The 15,680-nt window shown below is 38.9% G+C and overlaps 1 protein-coding gene across 1 annotated transcript in view; it reads left to right on the forward strand.

Annotated features, from left to right (window-relative positions):
- Positions 1-227: 227 nt before the first annotated feature.
- Positions 228-15,680, forward strand: part of SERTAD2 (SERTA domain containing 2) — a 121,731-nt gene continuing 106,278 nt past the window's right edge. The window contains exon 1 of the mRNA XM_030921135.1: positions 228-1,038. The gene's annotated coding sequence lies outside the window, so the exon portion shown is untranslated. The remainder of the gene's footprint in view (positions 1,039-15,680) is intronic.

Raw genomic sequence — 15,680 nt, forward strand, 5'->3', positions numbered from 1 at the left:
GAGGAGGGCCGAGTAACTCCGCGGGTCTCCGACACCTCCTCCTTCCCTCCACCCCACACTTGAATGTCCACCCACCTCTCCCCACCCCCCACTACACTGCCCCCGCCCCGCTCGCGGCAGTGTCCTTAGAAGACTCATTGGGCCAGGGGTGCAGCCAGCAGCTTAACGAGCCGCGCTGCCATAGGTCGAGGCCCACGCCCGTCGGAACGGCAGGCCTCACCATTGGGTAGCTCCGCTCCGCTCCCGCCCCCTCAGCGCCTCACCCTCCCGTCGCCGCCTCCCAGCCCAGCTCTCCCTCGGCTCCCTTACCCCGCCCGTCCCCGCCGCGTCTCCCCTGTCCAGCTGGGCGGGGATTGCTGTACGACTCTGTAAAGTCTGTGAGTCACTGCACAACCCATCAATCCAATTAAATGTCTTGAGCGAGCCGAGCAGGCGGTGCTGCCGCCCGCCGCCGCTCGCCCAGCCGCGGCCGCCCCTGCTCCTGCTTGCAGCGCCCCTCTGATCCATGGCTGTCTGTCTGTACTTGTTACGGTGTAACATCCTCCTCCTCCTCCTTCTCCTCCTCCTCCTCCTCGGGAGCCGCTGCAACTTCCCCTCAGCCAGCCTCCTCCTCTGCTTGGGGACTGCAAAGGCATGGGATAGACCCAGAGCCACTTCCCTCTGTCTCCCCTCCAGCCCTCGCTCAATTTTCCCCCCTTTAAATTAAAGTCTGTTCCTCGCTCCTCGTCGTTTTAGAGATTTATTGGTCGGTCTGTTATTTCCCCGATTTTGTTTTCCCTCTCTGGGGCAGGGATCGCAGGGGCCGGTGGGTTTATTTTAGGGAAGGGGCGCTCCATCACCCCATCCCTCCGTTTCTCCTCCTCCCTTTTCGGCCGTGACTTGATTTCCCCGCTCCTCTGCGCTCCCAACCCTCGAACTCACCGTCCTGTACTCGAGTGACGCACAGACACCCCCCGCCCACAGCCCAGACGTCCCCTTCCTCGCTGCCACCCCGACCCGTCTCGGAGCTGGACCGGGTGCCGACTTCTTCGCAGAAGGGTGAGTGCTGTGCTGGGTTGGGTGGGGAGGATCTGAAAAAATGTGGTGGCCGGTCCACTGTTGGGGAGGGTAGGGATCAGGTTATGGGCTGCAGGTTCCCAGTCCGGCATGGATTTAAGGTGGCGACTCCCTCCTTTCCTCCCTCCCTCACTCCCGCTTTCCCCCGCCCCTCAACTCCTTATTCACCAGCCTTGCTGTATATCTAGGTATTGCCAGACTTCCACCATCGGAGCATTATAACGCTTATAAAACATTTGGTAATGGCATGCTTTCTGTCTTTAGGATGCTTAGTGAGCAGTGATAGCCTCCAATGTGATCTGATAGATTCTATCACCTGCAAAAAGTGTAAAAGGGACGATGGGTACATTTTCTTCTAATTCAAAGTTAAACTTTTATTCAATAAAGGGGAAGCAAAAAGGTATTTTTGGTTTGAATGCGTGGCGATAGAGCAGCGATAGATCAGAGAAAGACAGATTGGCTAGTGGCATTGCTTAGCGTTTTTATTTGAAAATAGTTTTATGGGTTCCCTATTGAAAAAATACCAAGTCCATATCAAAGGTTATGAAGTCTTTGAACCTGTTGGAGGAAAGCAAGGTAAGATGGAAATCCAGCTTGACACTTCATCTTTAGCTCACCTCTGTTCCAGGGAGGCATTACAGCATAGAGTTTTAAATTTCTCAGTCACTGGACACAATGGAGCATGTTAAGGATTTGAGAGAAATATGAATTATTTCTCTTTTGATATCCATCTTTTGTATACTTGATTGCTTGTTCAGCAATGTCACACCACAGAATTTTGTAAAATTTCAATTTGGTTTCTTGGTTGTCCATAGTTCGGAACTATAAATACCTGTCCATATATGCTTTATGAGGATGTTGCCGTATGCATCTTTCATATTTTGTTTGAAATAAAAGTAAAAATTATGAGAAATCGTTGTCAGAATTGGCTCCTGAGGTTGCTTTTTTGAATTCAGCTGTTTTAAAATGGTATTACTCTTTTTGAGTCAAGTTCTGGGCTACTTGTCCACAAGATTCAAATTAGGCCAAACCAAACATGTTTTGAAATATTAAAGTACAGGAAAGGCCTCTTAATAGTTCATTCTCTCCTTCTCTTTCAGAGTAACCAGAATAAGTTGTTACTAAATTTAATTTTAAAGAATAGACTGTTCCTGTACCGAAATCTGCCAAGTTGCTACAGAAAGATTTCTTTTTAAAGAGCAGAAATGTGTTTATGATCAGCCCAAAGTAGTAAAGTTGAAAAGTGACTTAAATGTAAATGCTGTCTTAAAGAAATGCTTGTCATAAGCCCCAAAACCTTCCAGAGTGTTTCAGGAAGACTTACACAAAGCCTTTTTGAATTAATAAATTTTGTCATGTGACCTTTTTTATGGGTGTAAGACTGAATTATTGGAAGACCTCATAGCACAAGGGAGCCATGCTGCCAGAGTTTGAATCTTAACCACCATCCCTCACTGGCTATGTGACCTCGGGGACGTTTCTAACCTGGCTTTTGTGGGTTTTGTCCTGTAGATGGAAAGAATGACTTCTCAAGGGTTTGTTGTAAGGTTGCATGAGAGTGCATGTCACAGAGCACTCCATGTTAGCTGCTCCATCGTCACCAGCAGTCTTAGAGAGGTTTCTAGTGTAGTGGTTAAGAGTAGGACCTCACGCTGGTTTGTGCCTGTAATCCCAGCACTTTGGGAGGCTGAGGTGGGAGGATGGCTTGAGCTCAAGAATTTGAGACCAACTTGGTCAAGATGGTGAGATCCGGTCTCTACAAAATAATTAAAAAAAAAAAAAAAAAAAAAGAGTGGGGCCTCCAGAACCGGATTCCGTAAGTTTAAATCCCAGCTTTTCCTCATTATCTTTGTGACCTTGGCCAGGTTAGCCTCAGATTCCTCATCTGTAAAATGGGAATAATAGCACCTACTTTATAGGGTTATTATGATTGCACAGAATGAGAGTTAATATATGCAAAGATCTTGAGTAGTCTTTGGTGCATCTTTGCAAGTTTAACTCTTATGTGCCTTGCATATCTTGAAATATGAATGACTGTGTTTTTTAGACAATTTTTTGTGAAGATAAAAATTATTATTATCAACAAAATAATCAAAATTTTTATAAATATGCCTGATGTTTTATGGGATTTATACTTTTAATATAGAGTTTGTATGACCCTTTAAGAAATACAGCTACTGGACCAAGCACAGTGGCTCATGCCTGTAATCCCAGCACTTAGGGAGGCTGAGGTGGGAGGATTGTTTGAGCCCAGGACTTTGAGACCAACCTGGGCAACACAGCAAAACCCCGTGTCTACAAAAAATACAAAAATCAGCTGAATGTGCTGGCACATGATTGTAGTCCCAGCTACTGAGCCCTGGAGGTGGAGGCTGCAGTGAGCCATGATTACGCCCCTGCATGCACTCCGGCTTGGGTGACGGAGACCTGGTTTCCTTTTCTTTTTCTTTTTTTGAGACGGAGTCTCAGTCTGTCACCCAGACTGGAGTGCAGTGGCGCAATTGCGGCTCACTGCAACCTCTGCCTCCCGGATTCAAGCAATTCTCCTGCCTCAGCCTCCCGGGTAGCTGGGATTACAGCTGCGCAGCACCACACCCAGCTAATTTTTGTATTTTTAGTAGAGACGGGGTTTCACCATGTTGGTTGGGCTGGTCTCGAACTCCTGACATCAAGTGATCCACCCCTCTTGGCCTCCCAAAATGCTGGGATTACAGGCATGAGCCACCGTGCTTGGTAAGACCCTTTCAAAAAAAAAAAGAAAAAAGAAATTTAGCTATTGAATGAATTGAGTTGATCCCCTTTCATTTAAACTTGCATTTAGAATGCATATGCCGCTATTAAAAGTGTAGTACATATCACGCATTTGCTGTTATCTGTGGTTTTCCCTTCTGTTAAACAGAAAACTCTTTGAGGGTAAGAATAGTATTTCATTTATAATTTAATCTCCAGTGCCCAGTACCTTGTATTTAAAGAAGCTTAATTAATGTGTGTGAAATTAATTAAATAATGCTACTCTCATATTTATAGTAGTTGAGTGACATTATAAGTGATATTGTAGAGAATACTATTATTCGTATTATTGAATTGAATTTTCACTTTCTCAATTATTTTTGCAAACAGAGAATAAATGAGAGGAATTACAGTATAATTTACTTTTCATTATAGAACTATTTTTTATTTTCAAGGTTAAACAGAAAATAGTCTGAAAAGTATGCCTGTCATATCCTCCTTTGATACCTGACATGTCCAGTTTTTAATCATAAAATCTTCTGACTCCCACACTTTCTGTCATTAATTTGGATGTTGTTAATGATTAATATGAATTATATGAATTGGATTTGGACTGTCCCAAAAATGATATGATGTTATTATCTGTTACAGATTAATAATAATACAGATAATGTATCAGCCTAATCGTGTGAAATTTAAAATGACATCATTTCCTTAGGGACCACGTCCTTATTCTCTTTCCATTCAAGAGTGAAACTTTCTCTTGAGTAGTCTTAATAAATAATTAGCTATTGAAATAGCTGCACTAAATAGTGTGGCAGGAATCATAAAGGAAGTTATGAAATTAGTAACTAAAACACACTAAACTTTACCATACGCTTAATATGGTTACTCACTTGGGGAATCTATTTTTCAAAATAAGGGAAGTTGATAGGGCCTACCACCTGCCTCATTTATAGAATCATTCTATTTTACTTGTCAATAAAATCCAGTCTAATTCCTGAGCCCTCTGAAGTTATAAAAAGCCAGAATTATCTTTCATTAGAGATCCTTGGTAATAAAATCTGAATGCTAATCGACTCAGAATTGTTACAGTTTTCCATCACATTGTTGACACTTTTCAAACACATATATGAGATATCTATTACAATGTGGGCAATTTTGTGTATATAAATCTTTGTTTAACCAAATCATCACTTACCCTGTTTATTTGAATGTATTCCATTTTCATGGGCTAAAACAATTAATTTAGAAAGCTTGCCCTTTTTTTGTTTTAATACATTTAAAGCAGCTAATCTAAAGGGAAACTCTAAAAAATAATAATTTATAAGCACTTAGAGACTGTACGCAAGTGTTCGGTGTGCAAGATGGAAAGTCTCTTTATTTTTCACTTGACACATTTTAGCATGACATATATTCCATAGATCACACCTTTTTCTTTCTTTCAGCTTTTTTTTAATAAGGACATTTGGGTATTTATTAGTATTTTACAGACATATACAATTTCTGCAGGTTTTTTTTTTAAACAATGTTTATTGTGTACAATTATTTGGAAAGAAGAGCAAGGAGGGGTAGAAATAACCTTTGAGGCTTGCGATTTCTATCCTTGTCTTCTAACATTAGGGACATGGATAACTATCTATATACTTTGTCAGTAATCAAAAGGAGAAGAAAATAACATATGCATTATCTTATGGCATAAACTCAGAATTAAGATCCATGAAATTTTATACTGAGTGATGCTACTGATTGGCATGTGACCTTGAGCATTACACTTAACCTTTACCACTCTCTCCATGAGTGAAGGCAGTTACCCTCTGCTTACTCACAGAGGAAGTTGTAGGGGTCAGTTGTTTGTGCTTTTTAAAAGCATTTGAGAAGGACACAATGCAAGCAAATACAAAGTAAACATTAGCATTTAGAAATGAATATTTGTTCACCATTATTTAAAAATTGTGATCTTTCAGATTTTTTACCTAATGGGCATTTTTCCTTTTCGTTTTATATGTGAAGAGACTTCTTACTAGTATGCTCACAAAAATATACATATGGTACCTTTTAAAGAAGCAATGAACTTTGGTTTAGCTGAATGGAGTTTTAAATGTTAACACTGAGATTTTGGTACGTTCTGGGTTATAACAGATGTTGATGTTTTTGAAAGCAAACTTCAGGTATCTGAGAGTTAATACATTTTATTAAGTTAAAGTTTATAAAACTTACACTTGCATTGAAGGAAAACATGTTCAGACTTAGATTCCATTAGCAGTGTATTCAAATAGAAAAATTAATCGTATTATTTACTTTTAAATTTCAAAAGGATTACTTGGCTGTAGAACCCCTCTTGTTTTATTATTTATTTTTATTTTTTTGAGAAGAATGGAATCCCTGGAAAGGACCCTTCTTTATACTCTTTTTTTGTTTGTTTTTTAACCTTGAATGCAGTCAAATATGCATTATTTCAAAATATAGTGGCTTGGAGGATTTAATTTATTTTGGCTAATTTTGTATTTCGGAAAGCTAGGGAAGGCCTGTGTGGAAAGGCTGCATTTTAAGAAACTGTGTCCCTAACAGTGAGTTAGGAATTATTAAAATTTAAAAGTCAATGTATATAATTAGCATTATATACATTCCTTTGAATTCAGTTTTATGTCTCTGTGATTATTAGCAGAATTGTCACAACCTCATGATGTTACTCACTTTTTTAAGTGAAAATGAAATTCTAGTGTACTCAGAATAACAACTATTAAAACAAATAAGGCATGTAAAGAAATATTATTTCTTCTAACTGACATTAAGAAGAGTGAATAGTGATCCTCAAATGTGAGGTTTCTAAGCAGAAAGCAACTTTAAAAAACATACTGTCCTTACTGTTCAGTAGCCAACCCACTGAAACTTAGAATGATCAGTTTTCTTTTTGAATTTAAAGTTCACATTGATGTTTATAATGTGTTGTGTGTTGGTATGTATAAGTCTTTGGTATTGAATATTTACCTTTAACATACTAAATAAAATGACGAAACTAGTCTACCTTTTGTTTAAATTTCATCTGTTTTTCACACCCTTCTTTTTGTTCTTACATTGTATTTCAGTTTTCTTAATATTTCCACATTTGTCTTTTCTTTTTATGTACCATCTTCCTCATTTTACTCTATCCTGTCCTCCTCCCAAGAATCACAGGAATTCTTTTTCCTTGATCATAGCAGGTTTTTTTCTGTTAGCTCCCTTTGCATTTGCCTCTATATAATGTATGGAGTAGGGGTTTTTATTTATTTTAGTCTGCTTTATGAGACTGATGGAACGACCTTCTCTATAGAACATTTGTTTTGCCTTGTTTCAGAAGATGAGCTCTCTAATCATCTTATCTACACAAACTTAAGGGACCACGTCATAAACCTAAGACCAAGTTTGAGCTTGTGTGAGGTGGTAACAAGGGAAAACTGTAACATGTTTATTATTTGCTGATGTTCTATTAATCTATTTTATGTGGAGAAGCCCACAGATTTTTTTCTTTTCACGTTATCTTGAAATGTTTCATCCAAGCTTTTTGTTTTTGTTCCATGTCTGGTGCCCTGGTGAGCTTTGGAGACGGTTTCTGCCATGATCATTGCCACCTGACCACAAAGAGGGTGGCTTGCCTGAGAACATCACATTAGCCGGGATGAGCAGCTTCTTTGTGTTGTTTTGTTTTGTTGTTAGCTCCTTAAAGCCAGGCAGAACATCAGACCATGTCCACTATGAGATTTTCCAAGGTTCACCATTGTGGAATGATGAATGTTCCCTGATGAAGTAACCATCAGCTTCATTGTCTTCTATGGCTTCAACTCAAATGAAATGTATGCCTTTGAGTTAACTTTAGTTTTGATTGTAAGGGTTCTTTTTATCTGGAAAATCAGAGTATAAAAATAAATATGTATTTTTAAACTTAAAAGGTTTACATAAAAATCCTGTAAGTAAAAAAGTTTTCATAAGGACCAAACTTCATTGATCTGGAGAAAATATTTAATAGTTTCTCAAAATATCTGACATTATTCAGACATCAGTAGTAGAAAAGTTTTAAATTTTATTAAACAAAAATAAATCCTTTCGATTTAAAACGCAAAGTCTATTTTTACTTTTTATTTAAACAATTTGAAAACAAAATTAGATAAACTGAGTTTTGGAGTTGATTAAATAAGAGATTTCCCAGAAATGGTACTTTACAAAATCTGTGCCTCATGGAAGAAGTTTGATCTTTTTTATACATATGCATCCCATTTTGGGCTTCTATTCATTTACTCATTCAGTTAATTCAACAGATATTTAATGGGCACTTACTATGGGTCAGCTACTCTTATTAAACACGTATGATATAGCGGGGAAGAAGAGGGATGAATATGCTTGCCTTTATGGAAATTCCAAACTATTTTGGGGGTATTTACAGCTTATTGTCTACTTTTTGGAGTAGTTATAATTAAACATTGTACAATAATGACCTGAAAAAAGTAAGGATTCTTTACATGGATTTTATGCCTGCTGACTTGGTATAAAAGGAATCCTAAATCCTAAAACAAAATGTCACTTAAATGGACAATTTTTATATGAATTTGAGTTGAAATATTAAAAACAATAATGCCAGTAGTTTCCAACAGAAATCATGAATCATCCTCATTGCTGAACCCTGGAAAACCTTACAGTGGACAAAGTCTGAAATTTCTCCTAGGTTTTCTTTATACTTTTAAGTTGTTTTCTCCTATTGCTTTGTTTTCTTTGTAATAGAGCCTGAGAAAAAGGGTAACACTGAAAATTGCACAATGGAAATGCAGTCATCTCTGCTGTATTGCACAATTAACAAGAAAATCTTAAGTTTTCTTTAGTATACATTAAGAACTAATTTTTTGTTTCTATGATTGTACTATGGAATTTCCTAAGCAAACAAACAAATAAAACCCTTAGGGTTCATTTCCACCTCAAATATTGAAGTAGATACACCTAAGTATGCAGTACAAGTAGCATTAATACAGTATAACATATAATGATTTTCATTAATTGTTTTATTTTTATTAATATTTAATACATGTCCCAAGTGCTTGGGGGTATCGGAGACTGATAATAAGACATATGGCATCTGCCTATAGTGGTGTTCACAGTCCAGTTAGAGACAAACGAGCCCCATATGAAAATTAAATCATTTATATTAGGCAATATGTGATTTCGCTTAATGGGAAGTCTAGGGTGGACGACTACAGTAAGACTAGTCTTGCATCAAGTGAACTTGCCTTCTAGCAGAAGTTCTATGTGGCCTTCCTGGGAACCCATCCTTCCTTTTAAGTCTGGGCAAAGATGGTTAGCAGGCTTTCTTTTTGTCCTTGGACACTTAAGGGTAGAATAGTCTCTGTGCAAGCTGTTGCAGTGGCTCAGCAAGAGAGGGGAGGAAAAGGGAATGGAGTACACATTCCACCCATTAATTACATTCACTAGCTATCACCTTGGGAAGCAAAAAGTGCACCTGAGAATAGAATATATGGACACAGTATGGATATATTTTAGTTTCTTGAGCATAAAAATTATTCAAGACTGGGCACAGTAGCTCAAGCTTGTAATCCTAGTGCTTTGGGAGGCTGAGTTGAGAAGATTGCTTGAGGCCTGAGGTACGAGACCAGTCTGGCAACATAGCGAGAACCCTGTCTCTGCACAAGAAATATTAGTTCTAGGTGGTGGTGCACACCTGTGGTCCTAGCTAGCTTCTTTGGGGGGCTGAGGCAGAAAGATGGCTTGAACCCAAGAGGTCAAGGCTGCAGTGAGCTATGATTGAGCCTCTGCACTCAAGCCTGGGTGACAGAGTGAGACACTGTTTTAAAAAAAAATTATTTCATAGTTTTGAGAAGCCTGAAACATCAATGTGGGCCCCATGGACAAGGGGGGTTCTCTGAAAAAAAATGGAAGAATCACTGGAAGGGGAATAAAATGTGGGTTGGAGGCTTTTGACAGTTACTGAAGACACTTTCTTCCTCGGTTTTTCCTAGAGCAGCCCTGCCTACAAGATGGGTGTCTTCCAGACCGAATATGACAAATTTTGGAAGTTTGCATATATTGCTATGATTTGTAGATACAATCTCTCTGAATTGTTTTGCTTTGGAATTAGCTGAAGTTCCTGGTTATGTGTGTGTGTGTGTGTTTAAATCCTCAAATGTAATGTTATGTGACTGTGGCTTTTGTTTTCATTTTCTTGGACGTTTGAAAATATTAAGAATCTCTGTTTTTATAGTACAGGTGTTTGTTTATTAGGAGCTCAATCTAAGATAGGATAATACAATGTATGCTTGTCTCTTATGTTTAAATTAGGGCAAAAAGGCCGGGCGCGGTGGCTCACGCCTGTAATCCCAACACTTTGGGAGGCCGAGGCAGGCGGATCACCTGAGGTCAGGAGTTTGAGAGCAGCCTGGTCAGGGCCTGTAATCCCAGCTACTCGGGAGGCTGAGGCAGGAGAATTGCTTGAACCCGGAAGGCGGAGGTTGCAGTGAGCCAAGATTGTGCCACTAGACTCCAGCCTACGAGACAGAGCAAAACGCTGTCTCAATAAATAAATAAATAAATAAATACACGGAAAAAAACCCCAAAGTCTCTAAGTTTATCTGTTAACAACAGTATTCAGATACTTATGTGGATACTTCCTTTAAAAAAAAAAAAAGATAATCTGTATGAAAAGTTTCTTTTCCTGAAAACTATTTCTCCTAGAACCATCACTCAATCTATATGATTCAAAAAGCCACCAAAGGTGTTAATTATGTTAATTATCTAGAAAGTTGTGATGGTTTTGAGGATGTATACATGTCACAGCTTATTAAATTGTACATTTTAAATATATGCACTTATTATATATCAATAAAACTTTTTAAAAAGCCAACCAGATTGTAAGGTATATTTTCAGGATAAAATACTTACTATCTTTGGGAGGCTGAGGCAGGTGGATCACCCGAGGTCAGGAGTTCAAGACCAGGCTGGCCAACATGGTGAAACCCCGTCTCTACTAAAACTATAAAAAATTAGCCGGGCGTGGTGGCGGGCACCTGTAATCCCAGCTACTACTTGGGAGGCTAAGGCAGGAGAATCACTTGAACCCAGGAGGTGAAGGTTGCAGTGAGCTGAGACTGTGCCACTGTACTCCAGCCTGGGCCACTGAGTGAAACTCCATCTCAGAAAAAAAAAAAAAAAAAAAAAAAAAAAAATATATATATATATATATATATATATATATATATATAACTTATATATATATAACTTATATATATATAATATATGATGTATGTTTATTATATATAATATATACCACATATGTTTATATATTATGTATTATATATGTTTATATATTATGTAATATGTATAATATATATTTTATATATACACACACACATTTCTTATAATAGGTATTTTTTTTTTTTTTTTTTTGAGATGGAGTTTCGCACTTTTTGCCCAGACTGGAGTGCAATGGTGCGATCTTGGCTCACTGCAACCTCCACCTCCTGGGTTCAAGCGATTCTCCTGCCTCAGTTTCCTGAGTAGCTGGGTTTACAGACACCCGCCACCACTCCCAGCTAATTTTTTGTATTTTTAGTAGAGACGGGGTTTCACCATGTTGGCCAGGCTGATCTCGAACTCCTGGCCTCAGGTGATCTGCCTGCCTCAGCCTCCCAAAGTGCTGGGATTACAGGCGTGAGCCACTGCGCCTGACCAAGAATTATATTTTTAAAGTTTGTTATTTGTTTTTTATTTCTTTATTTCACCCACCCTTTATTCACCTGTATCTTATACCCCAGAAACACATATTTAAAGTAGGAAAGACAAATAGAATTAAGGAGGCCTTTGTGCCCGTTGAAATTTAGATATAGGACCTTAGAGAGCTTTTTACCATATGTAAGACTCAGTGGAGTATCTTTAAGTAATTTGCCCAAATTTGAATGTGGAGAATTGGAGTTGTGTATTCTTCAAGGAATCCTTTTCTTATAGTTTAACAGATTATGACTCATCTTTGGCAAGGAGTAAAGAGCATGATTTTAGTGAGGCTTTTTCCTTCTCTTTTCTTTCTTTCTTTTTTTTTTTTTTGGAAGAGGTTAAATGGCTTAATGCTTTTTAAATATTCCTTTTTCTCCCCCGCATGTTATACATTAAATTTTGGCATGTTGGGCCATAGACTCTATGAATAGATTTGTTTAGGGAAGAACTAGGTTTGTTCCATTATTCTTGCCTCTATGGTCTTCAGCACAGTACAGATATCTTAATGTAAGTTTGTTAATTGGTAGTTTAATGTTAATCAAATATTCCTTATGCTGCCCAGTATATATATCAGGTAAATTTCTATATGTATAATATCAGGAATTTTTTTTTTTTTTTTTTTTTTTTTTTTTTTTTTTTGAGATAAGGTCTTGCTCTGTTGCCCAGGCTGGAATGCAGTGGTGTGGTCACTGCCCACTGCAGACTCAACCTCCCAGGCTCAAGCAGTCCCCCCACCTCAGCCTCTCAAGTAGCTGGGACTACAGGTGTGCACCATCACTCTTGGATAATTTTTATTTTATTTTATTTTTTGAGATGAAATTTCATTCTTGTTGCCCAGGCTGGAGTGCAATGGCGCAATCTCAGCTCACTGCAACCTCCACCTCCCAGGTTCAAGCGATTCTCCTGCCTTAGCCTCCTGAGTAACTGGGATTACAGGCACCCACCACCATGTCCGGCTAATTTTTTGTATTTTTAGTAGAGACAGGGTTTCACCGTGTTGGCTAGGCTGGTCTTAAACTCCTGACCTTTAGGTGATCCACCTGCCTATGCCTCCCAAAGTGCTGGGATTACAGGCGTGAGCTACCACGCCCAACCAATTTTTAATTTTTTTTTTTTTTTTTTTTGTAGAGATGGAGTTTCACCAGGTTGTTTAAGCTTTTCTTGAAGTCCTGGCCTCAAGCAATCCTCTTGCCTCAGCCTCCCACAGTGCTGGGATTACAGGTGTGAGCCACAGTGCCCAGCTGAAGCTTCTTTATTGTTGGAATTAATGCCTATGTTAAATTTAGAACCTTGGCAAATTTTCATGAATTAAAAAAAAAGTCTACTAAAATGATCAGAGTTGCGTTTCTGGGGTTGGGGCTATCAGGGCATTAATGAGTGATTTGAAAGCTTTAGTTCTTTTTACAACACTAGCAGGACACATTGGAATCAACTATGTCCAGGCCACAACCCAGAGGTGAGGCCCTGGGTTATTGTAATGTACAGCCACATTGTGCTTTATGATGCTGTCTCTCATACCATATTCCCCCATACCTAAGCTTTCTATCATAGAACTTTTCAGACATGTAGAAAACTTAACAGTAATTCAACAAACACCCATATTCTCTCTACCCCGATTCAGTAGTTATTAACCTTTTGTCGTATTGGCTTTATGAGTCTGTCCCTCTTTCTCTGAGTACTTTTTTCCTGTACCATGTGAAAGTAAGTTTCACATATCGTGAGTCCCTACCATCAAATACTTCAGAATACATGTTCTGAGAATAAGGACATTTGCTACATAACCACAATGCCATTATCACACCTAGGAAAATTGGAAATAACTTGAAATGCTTTTCAAAAATTCAGTTCATTAAAGACATATGAATTTATATCCTACTAAAAATTAAATGCATATAAAGTGAGAAGTTTCACAGAATATGGAATTCTGGAAATTTCTGGTAAAGATATGCATTTCTTCTCTGTGTTTGCAAGTGAGGCCACTACTTCAAACATTTTTATGAGGTAAACACATTTTCTATGTTTAGTGAGGTAAAATCTTTTCTAGCTCTCCCAACTCATGATCATAGCGATGAGAAGAAAGAAACATTTCTCAAAGTTCATGCCACAATGTGGTTTAGTGGGAAAAGCTCAGTCTTGAGTCAGAAGGAATAGTGTTGGTTCAAATAGTTGCTCTGAGCCTTTACTGCAGGTGACCTTGCAGAAGTGAAGGTCTTGTATCAGTTAAGATGCTTTTAGAAGCTGCCCTCAAGCTCACTGGAATCATCAGGAAATGTATTTTTTTCACAAAAAATTCAGAGGCAGGGGCAGGCCTCAGGGTTGGTCAGTTCTGGAGCTAAGGTTCTGAGTGTCTTTCTGCTGTGCCAGGCTCCTTGTTGGCTCTGACTTTGTTTCAGCTCCTTCCTCCAGCTGGTTTATAGCCATACATCACCATATTGAGAAGTCAGAAACCTCTCCACAGGATGGACTGTCAGTTTTCCTGTCTGATTGGGCATCTCTGCCCACTTCTGGACCAGTAGCTGTTTTCAGAGAGCATTCTGCCCTGGATGACTTGGACTAACCTGTAAACCTACCCCTAGAGCCAGGATGGGGTTCACGTAGGGAGAGGAAGGGAGGAATGGATGTTGGGTATGTCTCTAAGACTCCATTTTCTTTGCCGTCAAATGGGAGCAATGATATCTACCTCTATGCTTATTACTGACATAAAATAAGTGAAGCAACAAACACAAAGCTGATGTTTACTAAATGTTAATTCCTATTCTTTCTTCTCTCCTTTCAATCTTATGTAAAATCCCATCTTCCTTTGATGCTGCCACCCTCCATACTAGTAAGCATTTGTAAGTGACTCCCTTGGCTGGTCTCCTACCTGACCTCTCACCTCACTATCTAGGGCATAGCATTTTATGTGAGCTTTGCAAATTGGTCAGACCTTCCATTAAGCTATCTTGCCCATCTTATTCTTTTCTTATGTATTTCTTTTAAATTTTTTCTATAATATATCCCTGGAAACATCTTATATATTTCAACTTCACTTGATGTTTTTCCAAAACCAAGGACGGGAAATTGTTAACATTGTGTACAAGGCCAGGCATGGCAGCATGCACCTGTAGTCCCAGCTACTCTAGAGGCTGAGGCAGGAGGATCACTTGAACCCAGGAGTGCAAGAGCAGCCTGGGCAACGTAGCAAGACCCCATATTTTAAAAATAACACTTAAAAAAACAGTGTGTTGTACATATTTATCAAATGTGAAGAAAAATCTCTTCAGCTTTACTGTCCATAAAAACCGAGTTGAAATAGATTTCCCCCTTTATGAAAAGAAAGCCATGGTGACCCATGAAAAGGTAAGCAAAATAAAAAGGTATTTGAAATATAGTAACTTATTTGTGCAGGATAGACCAGGTCTTTGATATTTTAGGAAAATCTAGACTCACCACAGTAGTGTAGCTGCTCCAGTTTCACCAGAATTTCCTTAAAAAAAAAAAAAATGTCTAATTCCAGTCTGGTCAAGATGGTAAAGCCCCGTCTTTACTAAAAAGACAAAAATTAGCCAGGCATGGTGGCAGGCACCTATAATCCCAGCTACTCGGGAGGCTGAGGCAGGGAATTGCTTGAACCTGGGAGGTGGAGGTTGCGGTGAGCTGAGATCATACCACTGCACACTAGCCTGGGTGATAGAGCAGGACTCTGTCTCAAAAAAAAAAAAAAAAGTGTCTAATTTACCAATACATCTTTTTTTTTTGGATTCTTTGGTCTTGAACCCTCTCATACTGTTGCAGGAGAGAGTCATCTTCCAAAGACATGTTTTCCAATACTGTATGCAGGAACAATGTAGGGTCTTTGTTTAGGCATGCACTTTTCAAAATAGAGAAGGATTGTCATATTTTTCCCCCTATGATATTTCTAAAGCACTTCTGAAACACCTGTGACTTCCTGCAAAATTGCCACAACCTAATTACATGAGATGTTCTTCCCTTTTGGATTTTCTTCCAGAATGACAGGATCACTCTTGAAAGAAAGTTATTGATCCCTGTTGACCCCTGTAAGTAGAATGTTTAATTCTGCCACCCTCCGTGGCAAGAGAATGGAAGAAGGGTGAGAAGTCTGGTCTGTCTCTTGACTTGGAAGATGGTGAACTCTGGCTTGTTCC

This window comes from Rhinopithecus roxellana, chromosome 17, assembly GCF_007565055.1.
Source record: "Rhinopithecus roxellana isolate Shanxi Qingling chromosome 17, ASM756505v1, whole genome shotgun sequence".
Lineage (NCBI taxonomy): Eukaryota > Metazoa > Chordata > Mammalia > Primates > Cercopithecidae > Rhinopithecus > Rhinopithecus roxellana.